General features: G+C 34.1%; 1 protein-coding gene across 1 annotated transcript in view; it reads left to right on the top strand.

Moving 5' to 3' along the window:
• Nucleotides 1-15825, top strand: part of LOC101896291 (uncharacterized) — a 250476-nt gene that overhangs the window by 90751 nt on the left and 143900 nt on the right. The window lies entirely within an intron of this gene.

Here is a 15825-nt window from a genome sequence, read left to right on the forward strand (position 1 = left end):
TGTAACAGGAACGATACTATGCTGGTAGGCTGCAATTTTAATTGAGCTTGGTTTCCTGCACCACTGCAATCGAAATATTCCACCGATTCATAGATTCTACTATCTAATCCATTTTTCTTCGGACTCGGTTGCAACTGATTTTGCAAAAATGATGCACAGTCGGGACTTGGAACAGCAACGTCCATGTTCCGACGACGAATTCTACGATGACGACGAACTCGAGAAATTTATCCGGAACAGGTATTCCGAGATATAAAATATATACAATTATGTGGCAGCCGCCGACCGAAACAAAGATTTTGTTGATTCGGGTCAATACCGAATCGTTGAACTGTTGTTACAACAGCTGTTAATCATTTTGATGTTTTGTGCTAATATTTGCGGTTACTGTTATTTGTTATAACGTCGTCACGTTACAGTTGGGGTGGTGTAATGTCTCAAGCCCATTCGTTACTGTATAATTTTCATATTTGCCTGGCTCCCTCCTTTGCTGATCTCGTCGAACTTGAATACGACAACGACGCAAAAAATATTGAAGTCTCTGAAACTTATCCTCTCATCCGGTGATTACATCTGAAACAAAAGGATATACACATGATGGTAAAACCTAAACGAGGACTTGAATTGAATATCTTCCAAAATGACCTGCCTCCAAATGAAAATGAAGTTGAAATTTTTGACCACCTAAGTAATTATATCAATTCGTTGGTGCTCGTCATTTCCTAACTAAGACACTGTGTCGCTGCACCCCACATGTATTTGCTCAAATGAACTACAGAGTCCTGATTGTTTATGTTTTGAATCCTTTTGTATAAATGAATTATAGTACGGAGTTAAGATGTACATTAACTTGATGTCATCGCGAGTATGTTTGTCGTTCACGTGCGAGTGTATGCACAACCCATAAAAATAAATGCACTCCTGCCGGGACAGGAGTCTGGGTGTATGAAAAAATGTTTGAGGATTCAAGCATTTTGTGTTCTGAGTTAGGAGCTGAGTTAAAAGCGGCAATGTTTGTGATAACAGCAATGATGCTATTTTCGACTGCAGTGGCGTGGGACTTGGACAAAGTTAATTAAGGTGTGATTTGTTTGGTCAAATGAAATTAGCCGCCATAAAAACTTGTGGCCTTCCAAACCTACCTTTTACTTGGAGCCAAATAACTATTTATTGATTCAAAATTCTTTTTTCAACTGTACATTTCTTTCTGTGCTAAAATTATTTATGTATGTATGAGTGAATGTTTGCACACTTGAGTAATATTTATTATTTGAATAAATTTTATTTAAAAAAATAATAATTTATTGAAAACAAAAATAGTTATTGTACAAAAAAATCTAATAAATATTTTTTGAATCTCTAGCCGTCCACTTGCAAAGCACGTTCATGAGATTCATTTTTAGCGAAATGTAAATACGTATCCTGTTGCCAAGTATTCTGGAATAAAAATTCCATGTTATGTGTTTTTTGCCAGCTCTAAGGGCTATGAAAATGTTCGCGGATGCAAACAGCGTGATAATTGTCAAGCCACATAAATTTTATAGTACAAAACAAAATGCTTCATGATAAAAAATAAAACTGAAAAGAAAAATAATCATAAGTACCTTAGCATGAGAGTGCTTTTCCAGCGACATTCATTGTGTTGCATTTTTCCACCATAAGTGGTTAGACATAATATTTGTCAGCCTATTTTAGTCCTCCTTAATGTTTTTGTACGTTATTTTAAGTAAAAGTAAGTAAGGTATACATATATATGACAAGATTCTTAGTCGATTTGCTTAACTTGATATTATATTTTTTCCGTATGTAATAAAAGGGTTGGAGCCAAAGCGAATGAACTATATATTTGAATTGATTGAAAACGGTGACATAGGTAAATGTGGGAATGTATTAATAGTTTTTTTTATTGGCCAATACCCCCTATTATGAAGAATCACAATTTAATATTTGGCATAGACATATTTATAGAAATGAGTCTTAAAGCTGAGCAGAATATCTAACTGCTAAACGTTTTATAAAATAAATATGCAAATGCTGCAGAGAAACAAGGCAATATTCCTTAAACGGAGAAATTATATATATGAAGTACAGCATATTCATTTCAACTTTGGGTCAGCAAAACAAAATCAGTCAAAATTAACCCACTGTGTTGGTTTTTGTACACTTTTTGACATAAACTAGTTAATTGCCCATGATATTCCGGCTATTACAAAAGCTAGATATGGTCGTTGTAAATTTTCAAATACAGACAGCGCCCTTTCTCTACCCATAATTTGGGGATTTCCGATACCCCTAAAAAGATTTTGTCAAATTAATAAACATTTGCATCATTTTTATACCCACCACCATAGTATGGATGGTATATATAGTTTGTCAGTCCGTTTTTAACACCTCTAAATATACATTTTAGACCTCACAAAGTATATATATTCTTGATCAGCATAACATTTATTATGTCGATTTAGCGATGTCCGCCCGTCTGTGGAAATTACTCTAGCTTCCGAACGGAATGAAGTAGGTTGATAAAATTTTGCTCAAATTTGCATTATGTCCCCAGGACTTTTGGTATTGAAAATGGGCCACGTTTTGGTATAGCCCCCATAAAATGGTACCCCATTTTCTCGATTATTTGTTGATTTCAGCGACATTATTCACCGGAAATATTTCAAATTTGGTATTTTAATTTCGTGATGGGTATTACAGCCTCTGACAGAAAATTGTCTGAGCATGTCCACGTCTTCATATGATCGACCGAAATTATTCAACGGAATTGTTTGAAATTTGTTGTTTGAAGTTCGTAATGGATACTACAAAATATGACAGGCTGAATAATGTAATGCTTATGACAAAGTTTCCTATGCAAGTCCACGTCGTCGGTATAACGGCTACATTTGGTATTTGTAAGATTTTAACAGAATTTTGGAGAACGATGGTAATGTTTAACTGGGGGTAAGGCAGGTTTCGGAAAGAGCCAACAATCCCCATCAGTTCCCTTGCTTTTTGTCTGGGATATTCTCCCCAGAAGTTATTTTAAAAATAACTTTAATGACAAAAAACTTTTTATTCGAGGTGTTACAAAGGGAATGACAAACTATATATATCCTCAATACTATGGTGGAGAATATATGCATATAAATTTATTGGAAAATGTGGACGTGAGGACCCAAACTTTTCTCTCGTAAAACCAGTAAGGAAAGGTCAAAAGTCGTGCTGGGCCGTCTATATGGTACCCTACACCACTGTGCCTATTTAGTGGAGCTCCCGTAACAAAAGAAGTTTATATTGGGAGTTTATGTGAAGTAGATCATTATTTAATTGCGTATCATGGCTTTGGAGTAGTCACAATTTGGGAACTATATCCAACTCTGAATTGATTTTCAACAAATTTGATAGAGGCTTTTGTTCTTCTAGTGCCAAATAACATTGCTGTACTGTGGATTATATGACTTTGATATGAATTATATTCAAAAATATTTATTGGAGCAATTGTTATACCGAACCAATTTTTACCAAATGGAAAAAATCGGTTGAATATAAAAAATTCTACCCAATCTACCCGATATTACATATAAGGTGGACCGTAACCGTAAAATCGAATTAAGATGTATATCGAAGGTATTTAAAAATCTGAACTGATCTCAATAAAATTTGGCAGACGTATTTTCGAGCTGTATCTGATGTCCGGTATCAAATATCCTTGTATTACGCATTTGAGGGACTTTTACACCAAATCGGATGAAAAAAATATATATCTAAACCAAGAAGAAGTCAGTACTTGCTTCTGGGCTAAATTCCGTCGGAAGTGCCAAAATTCAGTCCATTTGGGCTGATATTAGCCATTTGATGCTCAATAAAACTGAAATCGGACAAAGTGGGAGCTATACCCAAATTTGAATCGATCTTGACAATTTTTAGGCACTTATTTCTGAGCTGTATCTAATACGTGGTGCCGGAGATCATTGGTGTTGAGTGCCTATTACGGATGCGAGTCACTTAAAACCCCAAATCGGATGAAAGATGTATATGGGAGCTATAGCTATATCTGAACGGTATTTCACCAAATTTGATGTACTTGCTTCTAAAATGAATTTGGTCGAATGTGCCAAAATGCAGGTCATTTGGACTGATATTGGCCATTTGGAGCACAATTAACCCGAATTCGGTTGAAGATATATATGGAAGCTTTGTCTAAATTTGAACTGATTCTCACCAATTTTAATAGGGCTCGTCCTTGGACCGAAAATTGTTTAATTTCATCCTAATCGGACAATAAATGCGATCTGCATTTTATTCACAAAAATACATGGACTGACATGCATAAATAGACTGAGAATGTGATTCTATGAAGATCCTCAAAAGTAGCTATGGGTCTATCTCGCTTCCTTCTCCATGTTACAAACAAATGCACAAAGACATAATACGTTTACCAGGATGTGGTGTTGGGTATAAAAATAATAATATGCCGCAATATTTAATAAAAACTAATAAAATATCGTTAAGTACGTCCTGGCCAAATTTTCGGAAAGAATCATTTTTTAATATCCGCGGTTGAATACTAACATTACTAAAAATGATAAAATTGATCAAAAGTGCGGTTTAGAAAACTGTATTTCCTATTAATTTATTTATTATTGATTTCTCAAAGTATAAGAATTCCAATTCCCCAAAGTTCTTCATTTAAATTTGGATTTCGCTCTTGCTTTTAAAGTTTAACCATTGAAATGCTCAAAAGAATTTATTGACATATTTAAAATTTTAAAATTATTTTACCACAATATATATCTATAATAAAAGCTAAGCTCTGTATTGAACATTTCAAAACAATATATTGTCAAGCGTAAAAAAGTAATTTCTAATGCAAAGATTTTTATTGGAAAAATGGATGAAATGTCATTTCCATAATTCAATACACATACAAACATATAGATATATGTTTGTATGTGCATTATGGGGCTGATAGAAAAAAAATACGATATAATGAAAGTGTGGTGCCGAAGAGAAAGCTCTATCACAAAACAAACAACAATAAAAATATGTTCAATAAACGGAAATTGAAATGTCACTGCACTTAACACCAGACCACAAATAACTTTTGACTTTCGCTCTATTCAAGTTTATTTATCCGCATCCGCATGTTGTGATGTAGCTGTTTGTGTACAGCATTTGTGCGTGTATCTGTGCATCTGTGAGGGTGCATTTATATGTATGGTTATGTGTGTGTGTGTCTGTTTTTCCAACTAATAATAAATAAAAAAAATCATAAATAAATGACAATGACAATGGCAAACAATGCAATTGGATGGCAAAAACTGCAACATTGAAATATAAAACCAAAAATGAAATAAATACAGAAAAAGCAACAAAAATACAAACACTCACATACAAACATTCCTCTTGTACATTAGGATGACACGACTAGAATGTAATAGTGTACTCAATGCGTTTATGGACACGTTTATCTTAAAGGAAAGTCTCCTTCGCTGCAGATTTTTACAAGCTTAAGTAAATATGGATAAATTTGATCAAATTTGATCTATAGGTAAGCTGCAATGTATGCACTATAAGTCAGGTTAATATTCTCAACGGAATAGGTCTCTTAAATATGAGAAATTCTTTACCATTTTCAGCCGATATTTAGGACTTCAAAAATTAGACAGATTCAAAAGCAATATTATCGTTTTTTTAATTCTTGATATATATCATTGTCGGACTGAGTCCACATTTCAATTTGGAAGTCATATCCAGGTAGCTCTACATTTTTTTCTGAGCTGGATGGGAACATGAAATTGTCTGAAACTCTATATAAGGAGCTCTTAGTGACAGCTTTACCCCCTGGAATATAATAGTTTATATAGGTTCACGCCCCATATGACGACACTTTCCGATATTCGGTATTTTTATGATTTTAGCCACATTTTTCAATGGAGTTGTCTGAAAATCCACACAAGGAGTTCCTTGTGAATTCTTTATCCCCTGGAATAGTCTAAATAGGTCCACGTTTAAGTATAGCGCCCATATAACGGTACCCCTTGGTATTCGGTATTTTCATGATTCTTGCGAAATTATTCATCGGAATTATTTCAAATTTCGTATATAAAGTTCGGAAACGTTACGACAGCTTATGACACAAATTACTTATGCAGGGCCACGTCTTCGTATAGCCCCTATATAGCGGTTTTCATTCAAGCGGATTTTTTCGACACAATTTTTTGGAAATTTTTCAAGTTTCTTCCAAATGGTGGAAATATAAAAAGTTAGGTCCGACCGAACTTAGCTGCTTTTTACTTGCTTAATTTAAGATTGAAAAGAGAACTCGGTACCACCCTCCCTAGTTTCCAACATTTTTTCATTTTAACCCTATGGTATTCAACCATTTGAATACACAGCCAAACATGGACGAATAAATAAAATAGACCGCAATCAATATGGAATTGTTAAAAACCGAGAGAAACAGAAGATATTTTGTAATTTGTGGAGAAAATTGAATTAATTAAATTGGTGACAATTTTTTCCTGACCATATTCGTACACACGGAGTGATTAAGCACAATTGTAGGCAGGTAGTCCAGCGGAGGTTTCTACACACATGTACATATTTGATAAATGTTCGCTTTTGTTTTCCGAACCAATTGTTGTTGTCATTTTATTTTGACAAATAGTTCGGTTTCGTTTTGTTGCTGGACAGAAATGTAAGTAATTGCTGCACCCCCATTGCCGCTTCAATGCAGCTGAGTTGTCAGAGAAGTAGAGTTACATCGAACAATAAGTGAAAACTAAAGATTTTGAAAATATATTACGAAAGAATCTTAAACAATATTTTCCTGGATCCAAATGGAATTTTTTCAATGCTCTTAATCATAATTCTAGGCATGGAAGTTGAAACGTAAGTGCTTTCATGAATCTCTTGAGAAAATGTAGGTGTAATATCTACCCCTATCGACTGGGTTGGCAGGAGACTTATAAACAAGCAGCTCCATAATGTACCCCAAAGCGGATAGTTTCCTTAGCATTACTATCATACAAAGTTACCTAAGTTGATGATGTTGTAATCCCAATGACAATATTCTCAAAATAAACACAAAACGGTCTGGAAACCCGGTCACGCTAAACCCACTTTAATCAATTGGTAGTAAAATTCGTCAATTTCGTGACACAAATTCGGGATGGAGTGGAATTAAAACTCCCTGTTCGACCAGCAATTGCGATGAATACGAAATGCAGGCAGGAGCGTAAACATGGTTCGAATGTACTAAGTGGGTAAATGAGTGGATAAATATGGGAGTCTATGACCATATCGTTTCCAGAAATGTCCAAAGCTGCGAACCACAAAAAATTAGAATGCATTTTTTGATTAAATCTGATATATAAATTTAAAATACACACTCCGGCAAAATTTCAAGAAATAATTATCTTCTTAAAAAAAACGCCAAAAGGCAAAACGGGTAACTCACATTATCTGAACGTTAACCAATAGTAGACGAGTCGAAACAGACATTTGAAAATGCGAAAATTCCTGCAAAAGCTAAATTTTTATGTGGAACTACAATTTAGCATTGCAAAGAATGATAAAAGTCACATTCAATCCCATGGGTGCAAAAAAATTATTCGCTGTATAAGGCCTGAAAGTCTCCTGAATACAATTTTTAGCAATTGTAACTTGTGGAAAGATAAAATTCGGATTACTTTGCATAATTTTCTGAGGACAGTCATGCTCAAATGTGCAGTGCAGAGAATAAACAAGTGAGAAAAGTAAGTCTAACTTCTTTTACCCTCCAACAATTAAAAAAGAATTTGTAAATTAAAAAAAAAACACTTTTGAAAATTACTGCTAAAATCATAAAAATACCGAATAGAGGGATTTGACGTTGTGTTGGGGCCTATATTGAAGACAAGGACCTATAAATGCAATTTTTGTCATAGGTCATTACAATATTCCAAGACGAAACTTGAAACAGTTCCGGTGAAAAATGTTACCAAAATTATCAAAAAACGAATATAGTGAGTTACCGTTATATGTGTCATATAAGGTAGTACCTATTAAGAATACGAAAATACGAAATTGCATACAATTTCGATAAATAATATCCATAAAATAATCAAAATACCGAATATAGGGAGGTACTGTTATATGTGGACACAGACTGAAGTAATCATTGGAAACTTTAAATTCTAAATTTGAAACATTTTCGTTTAAAAGAGTGACGTAAATCATAAAAATACGGAATATATGCAGGTACAGTTTTATGGGGGCTATACCAAAACACGGACTTATATTGACAATTCTATGCAAGGATATTTCTTACATAATAGGAACACATTCTGCAAATTCGGGTTAAAAATGTGACTAAAACACCAAAAAATCTTAAATGTGTCGGTACAGTTATATGGGAGCTATACCAAAACTTGGCCCACATATCTGAGTAGAACTGATCAACCAACTTCCTTTCGATTTCCCCGGGCAGACTCACATGCGGGCCGACATCGTTAAATCGACATAGAATGTTATGCTGATCAAGAATATACATACAAATGGAATGACAAACTTAATATACCCTCCATTCAAAGGGTATAAAAGAAGGGTCAGTAATGGGGAAAAAGAAATCAAAGAAGATCCAACAATAGTTAACCCAATAATTGTTTAATGGGATCTCTTCTTTTAAATTATATTAACATTTTTAAAACAATTGGTAGAGTATGCCTAAAGGGGAAACCAGGTTTTTAGGAAATATGTGCAAATTATATATAGTGTGGCTCTTAGTATCGCAATATTTTTTGAATGATAACAATTAGGAAGAAAGTCGGTATGGCCACTTTTAATGATAATTTTCACAGAACTTACCATTTCCTATGGTGATATTTGACCCCCAATAACAGTTTTGAAGACATGGATTTACGGGGATTTTCGAGCTTCATATCAACATTTATTCAATTTATTTTGACTGGATTACGTTTTCATTTGGCCAACATGTCCACGTTTGGTTAATTTCTAGAGTTTAAGTACAAGAGTGATTGAAATATTAAGTCTGAACACCCAAAAAACCCCCTAGGAATTATAACAGGTAAGAAAGCAAAATTAATGTGATATAATAATGATATGATAAACGAACAAAACCATTTATTTGGAAGGCAATGCCAGACAACTGAAGTCTAGATTTAAATTTAACAATTAATAAAGAATATTATATACGATGTGTAAACTATCGCCTAATTCAATTAAAAATATAAATAATTATAGTCAGTTCATTTAATCGTGGCCCATTGAAATATTTAACTTTACTTTAATATTTCAGAATTAAAACATTTGGCATTAAAAAACACACAAGTAAAAAAGAAGCTAAGTTCGACCGAGCCGAACTTTTATTAGCCTCCACCATTTCGAAGGATATTGAAAAATTTCAAAAACATTCCGAAAACTACCACTTAAATGAAACCCGTTATATGGGGACTACGCGAAGACGTGGACCTGCATATAATTTTTTTTGTCATAGGCTGTAGTTCCCGTTACGTACTTCCAATACGAAATTTGTTACAATGACGTTGAATAATGTTGCTGAAATCGTCAAAATACCGACTATCGTGAGGTACCGTTATATGAGAGCTATACGAAGACGTGGACCTTCATAAAAAAATTGTCGTCATAGGCTGTAGTACCCGTTACGAACTTCAAATACGAAATTGGACATAATTTCGCTAAAATCATGGAAATACCGAATATCGGGAGGTACCGGGGCTATACGATCTGGACCTGCATACAAAAATGTTTGCCATAGGCTGTAGTACCCATAGATATCTTCCAGTACGAAATTTGAATCGATGCCGGTGAATAATGTTGTTGAAAACATCGCTAGATCGTCTTAGAATTTTACGTTGATCCAGAATACATATAGGAATTACAAACGGAATTACGAAGTTAATATACCCTCCATAGAATATTGGAGGGTATAAAAAATTATGCCAAAAGAAGTAACCCACACAGCTTGGGAAATTATGAAAAATGTATTTTTTCGTCATTGACAATTTACGCTACTTTATGTAAACGTTTTCAGTTCATGAAGAATGAAGACTTAAACATCAGCTGCTCATACAAACTAAATGATAACTGTAGCGCTGTCAAAAAGAAAATCGTTGCATAAATAAAGTCTGTGGTTTTAAATGATGATACATTCAGCTAGAGAGACTCTGTCTATACTCTTTTTCTATCCCTCTCTCTCTAAATTAATTTATTGATTGAAATTTGTAACGCCTCAAAATAGATGCTAAATTTGATCGATCTATGCGTGCCTATTTACCTTTGTGGCCCATTCGTCCGTGTATCGATGTTAATTTGTAATCATTCGAAAGATCACAATTATAATATGTAAGCGTTGAAATAGATCAAAAACCGAATTGTTACAGATAATAATAAAGAGCTAAAATGAATTACCTGAAAATAAAATATTAATGAGATGGCCACTTTTGAATATTACATTGATGATGTTTTCGTTCACATATATAGTCAGATATGGGAAATAAGACAACTTATGTAAATGAAGCTAAAGTTTGAAATAATGTTTGGAAGTTGTATTAGGTATTTGCCATAAACGTTGCTTTGTAATTGTCTAAAAAAAAAACTATTTCTTTCAGTTTTTCAGTTTTTATCGAAAATAATTTTTAAATAGAAAGATAGGCTAGAGATTCGTGTGAACGCTGCTACATGTTTACAGAGAAATGTACTCACATATTGGACCGTGTTTGCCTATTGGGCCGTGTTAGCCTAATCTTGTTATATGGCAACAAGACGTCAAACGTACAACACTATTTATTAAAATTAAAAATTATAAAATTATAAATTATATTTGTATGTTGAACTTTTAATGACATACCATACCTTATACCTTAAAATAGCTTATTTGAGTATTAAAGAATACTGCAGTGAACAATTACTCTCACCCATTGCGATATATCTAAGCTGTCAATTACTGTCACTGTTGTTTATAAATAATATGCAAAGATATCAGAAACACACAACTCCCCCAAATACTTTAATTTTATTTGTTAAATCTCTTTTGCGGTGAATATGACATTTGCATTTGCCGATGTCAATAAATGCCTAAGTCGCTTATGAACGTGGGTAACCACACAGTAACTAAACCAAATAAAAATTTACGACAGGGATGAGTCTCCACAAAATTCATCGTCCTTGAACCGATATCAGAAGAGTGCGTTTTTTTCGTTCGGACACCCGCAACAATAAAAGTGTAATGTCAGCATTGATGTCATAAACAACGTAACGGGCGGTGATATGAAAGGTGGAGGCAAACGGTAATGACACTGGACATAAATATCCAAACGACAACATAGCACCCTGCAAGAAGTCCATCGGCAACGGAAGCCGGAAGCGATAAAACGGCGAACAGGCGATTTTCGCCATACTGGACAACAAGTGTAATCAGACTAGCAATAAAACGGCTGTACGGAAGACAAGATATCGTTGTGAAGTAGCTGTGAAATGCACACTGGGTTGATATGCGTGAAGTCGATTGCAATGATCATCTAAATTGTTTGATGTTCATACCCTACACCACATAGTGGTAAGGGTATTATGTCTTTGTGCATTTGTTTGTAACATGGAGCAAGAAGCGAGATAGACCCATAGTTACTTTTAAGGTTCTTCATATAATCACCTTCTGAGTCGACCATGTCAGCCGATTATTCCGATTGAAATGAAATTTTTCAAACAATATTTGGTTATAAAACTAATCCTGTTGAAGTCTGTGAAAATCGGTTCAAATTTACATATAGCTCCCATATATATTTTACACCGATTTCGGGTTAATTGTGCGCCACATGGTCAATATCAGTTCAAATGGCCTGAATTTCGGCAAATCCAACCGAATTCAGTCTAAAACAAGACACTAAATTTGGTGAATATCGGTTCAGATATAGCTTTATCGCCCATATACAGGTTGAGATGAAAAAACTGCAACCAACTTCACACTTCTGTCATTTCTAAGCCGTCGGAGGAGTGGCTGGAGCTGTTAAAATTAATCCAATGACAGCTCATTATATTTTTTACAAGCAAATAAACTCATTTTGGTGTGAATTTTCCAGAAAGTTATTCAAGTTATTCGTGATGGAATTCGTGATAGTGTGATTTCTTAATATTTGGCTGGAAAACCACATGTGGCTAGCATTTGAATGTGAATAAATCTTTTTGGTGTCTCGTACCATCGCTTGTTAACCTGGTAGCGTAGCCCGACGTCAAGGAAGTGGACGGAAGAAAATAGCAACATCAGCAGAAATGGTTCGAAATGTAAAGAAGCGAAGAAGAACCCGCTCACAGTGGCCGAAAAATGGCTCGTGAGCTAAACATATCGCAATATTCCATTCGGCAAATATTGAAAAATAAACTCGGAGTAAAGCCATTGAAATTCCAAAAAGTGCAAGAACTTACAGCGGAACAGAAAGACAATAGACATAAAAGCTAAAAGCTAAAGAGTTGCTTCGCTTGGCCCAAAGTGGTGAACGGCCGAATTTGGGTTTCTCCGATGAGAAAACATTCGTTGTCCATCAATTTGTAAACAAACAAAATGATCGTGTTTACTTTCAAAGAGGTCAGCTGAAATTGTGCACCTTCGGTTGGCCACCAGAACTCAAACTTCGGCCATGGTGATGGTGTGGTCCGCCATAACAGCCGATGGTTGCTCTCCGCGACCTCGTTTTAATCGACCGTGGCATCAGAATAAAAGCCGAATATTATCGCGAAAATATTCTGGAGAGCGAATTAAAGCCTTGGGCACGCTAACATTTTCGCCGCAGACCTTGGACAGAGCAACATTCGGGCAGCGTGCAACCGTTTCAAGGCCATAATTCGTGCCAAAGGTGACCAATTCAAACAAATCTAATTTAATGCTATTTCCAACCTTTCTTGCTTTCATTCAATAATATTTAAAAAAAAAGTAAAATCTATGGCGTTTGACTTTGTTGTAGTTTTTTCATCTCACCCTGTGTTTTTTTTCTGTAACCTAACCATTTGTAGGATATGCTTTCAAGAGAAACATTTACGAATCAGTCAGTAGTAATAGTATTGCGTATGGATTCAGATTTTTATATCTTAGATCTTTGATAGGGCTGGAACATAGATAACCTTAAAACAGTTCATATGAAGGTATTGCAAAGAGAACGATCCACTCCTACAATAATTAGAGTTTTTGAATTATTTACAACCATTTATACTTATCGTGGGGCTTTAGAAACTAGTATAGTTAAATCAATATATTTTCCCAAAGACAATTATTTTGGACACAAGACCTCAAATATCTTTGTCATTAGATGCAAATTACGATTTCATTGTAATTTGAATCTGAAGTGGGATAATTTGGACCAATGTATTACAAAATTTTTTTAGATATTTCTAGGCTGTAAATTATGAGGGTTGTCTGTGGGTATGTACAATACCTGTTCCGTTGGTGGCAGATGGCGATAGCTATTGGCTGCTTTATTTTCCTGTTTCCCTTGTACCTAAGGAAAGACGGTGTTTTCATAAACTATCGTTTATTTCATTTTTGCAGTTAACGCACTGAATTTGTTTAGTAAGATGGGTAGCTATAGCGAAGTACTCTTGGCTGGAGATCACCGTCCAGGAAGTTCAAGGAGTCTTCCCTTTCTAGAATAAAGAACTTTTAAAATTGACTACTTCGAATGTTTTTTTTTTTTCACAAAAAAAAAAAAAAAAAAAAAACACTGATGATGGAGCTGACAACTATTTGTGCCGCCGTTAGTCATGCCTGTAGAGTCTACTGACCTAATTAAAGAATCGTTTGCGCTTAACCCACTGATATAAAGGTATCCTGTATTTTAAACATCAAGTCGATTCGAATGAAGGATATATTTAATTTTACCTAACTTCTTTTTTTGCCTCTGCCCTTCTATTAAGGGCATACTAACTTAGTCCATCTGTTTTTAACTTCTACAATCATATTAAACCTTATAAGAGTAGAATTCTAAATAGATATCCGTCTGTCTGTCGCAATCATGCTATCTTCTAAACGAACTAAGATACAAGTCAAGTTCGTAAATGGATTATGTAGGTGTCCAAAGGAATATTCGTCGATTTTAGGTGTTTTTAAAATTTTCGCCATTTTAACGAAGTTTGGTAGTTGGATTAGTGTTGTGGTATTGCTCCCATATAACAGTGCCTCCCATTTAAGACTACCTCCCCATATTCAGTATTTTAGTGGTTTCAATCTTCAATATTTCAATTTATTTTAAATGGTAAACATTTTTTGATACCACGCCTAAAAATGTGCAAATTTTTTCCAAAAGAAAAAAAGCTGTAAGTTCCACCATTTGGAACGAATTTAAAAAAAATAAATCCGTTAAAATTGTGTTGTGTGTTAAAACTTAAAAATTCTAAATGTAGCCATTATATTAGGATCTATACGACGATGTGACAGGTCCACAATTTTTGTCATAAGCCATTACAATATTCAAATGCGAAACTTGAAAAAAATCGCTAAATAATGTATCTCAAATCATCAAAATACCGAATATCGTGGACCTGACAATTTTCTGTCATAGGCTGTAGTATCTATTACGAACTTCAAATACAAAATTTGAAACAATTCCGGCTAAAAATGTCGCTAAAATCACCAAAATACCTAATATAGAGAGGTATCATTATATGGGGACTATACTACTACTACTTCGGAAGATAGAGTGATTTCAACAGAATGACTAAAAATGTATATTTCGGGTCTAAAATGTATATTTCGAGGTCTTACAAACGGAATGACAAACTTACTATACCCTCCATATGGTGGAGTGTACAAAAACTCAGTTATAGGAAGTGAAGTGACATTTTGACTCCGTAAACCGTAAGTGTGTATTACGCTTAAGTCAGATACGGACCATATCGATACACTTGTCGTAAATCCACAATAAAACGGTAATTTTTTGAAAAAAATTTTTCACTTTTTTTAAAAATAAAAAAGTGCTCAATCTTCGAACTACATATACTATATCATATCTGTCCACAAACTGACCGATTTTTTTTACTTGTACAAACACTAGGCTATCTTTCTCTGAGACCCCTTATAGCATACTATTTTAAGCTCACTTCCTTTTTTCTGTCCGTGGGCCTAATTGACTAAAGATAAAGGCTACCCTATTGAATGATGAGGTTTCATGAGCTTGGGCTGTACTTGTGATTTAGGTATATGTTTATTTATCAAAGAATGACTTTTATTTAAATAAAACAGAATATAAAAAAGTTCCCATTATAGAATATGCTATTTATCCTGCCAAGAAAACTCATTTTAAATTGGATTACTAAACCATTATTTTAGCAAGGACATGTCACTCATAATAAGAAACGAGGTCCAACACTCCTTCATAAAGAAAGAAAAGCTTACTTCATAATTAAATTTGAAAGTCAGTTGAAATTCTCAAGTAAAGTGCAATAAAAACTATCGGACAGAGAATAGTTGGTATTTTTCTCCGATTTGAATTTAGATGAAATATCTTCTAGAATGTTTTTGATTAACAATTGGTACAATTGTTACATGGTACAATAGAAATGTATTGCTACAAGCTCATTGCCATTTTTCAAAGTGTGTCTTGTGCATGCATTTATTGATTACTTTCAAATGAATAATTTTAGATCCAATTTTCGAAAGAAAATCCCGGTATTTACTTCATCTTTCGCCCGTTTTAAGTATTTCTTAATATGAGAAAAAAAATATTAGATAAATTAGAACAACTTATTGAATCATATTTTGAATAATTCTGATGGAAAGTGGTTTTGTAGTTTTACTAAACTGTTTTTCCGCATTGTACTATGCGAGTG

Source organism: Musca domestica, unplaced genomic scaffold (genome assembly GCF_030504385.1).
Source record: "Musca domestica strain aabys unplaced genomic scaffold, Musca_domestica.polishedcontigs.V.1.1 4, whole genome shotgun sequence".
In the NCBI taxonomy this organism is placed as follows: domain Eukaryota; kingdom Metazoa; phylum Arthropoda; class Insecta; order Diptera; family Muscidae; genus Musca; species Musca domestica.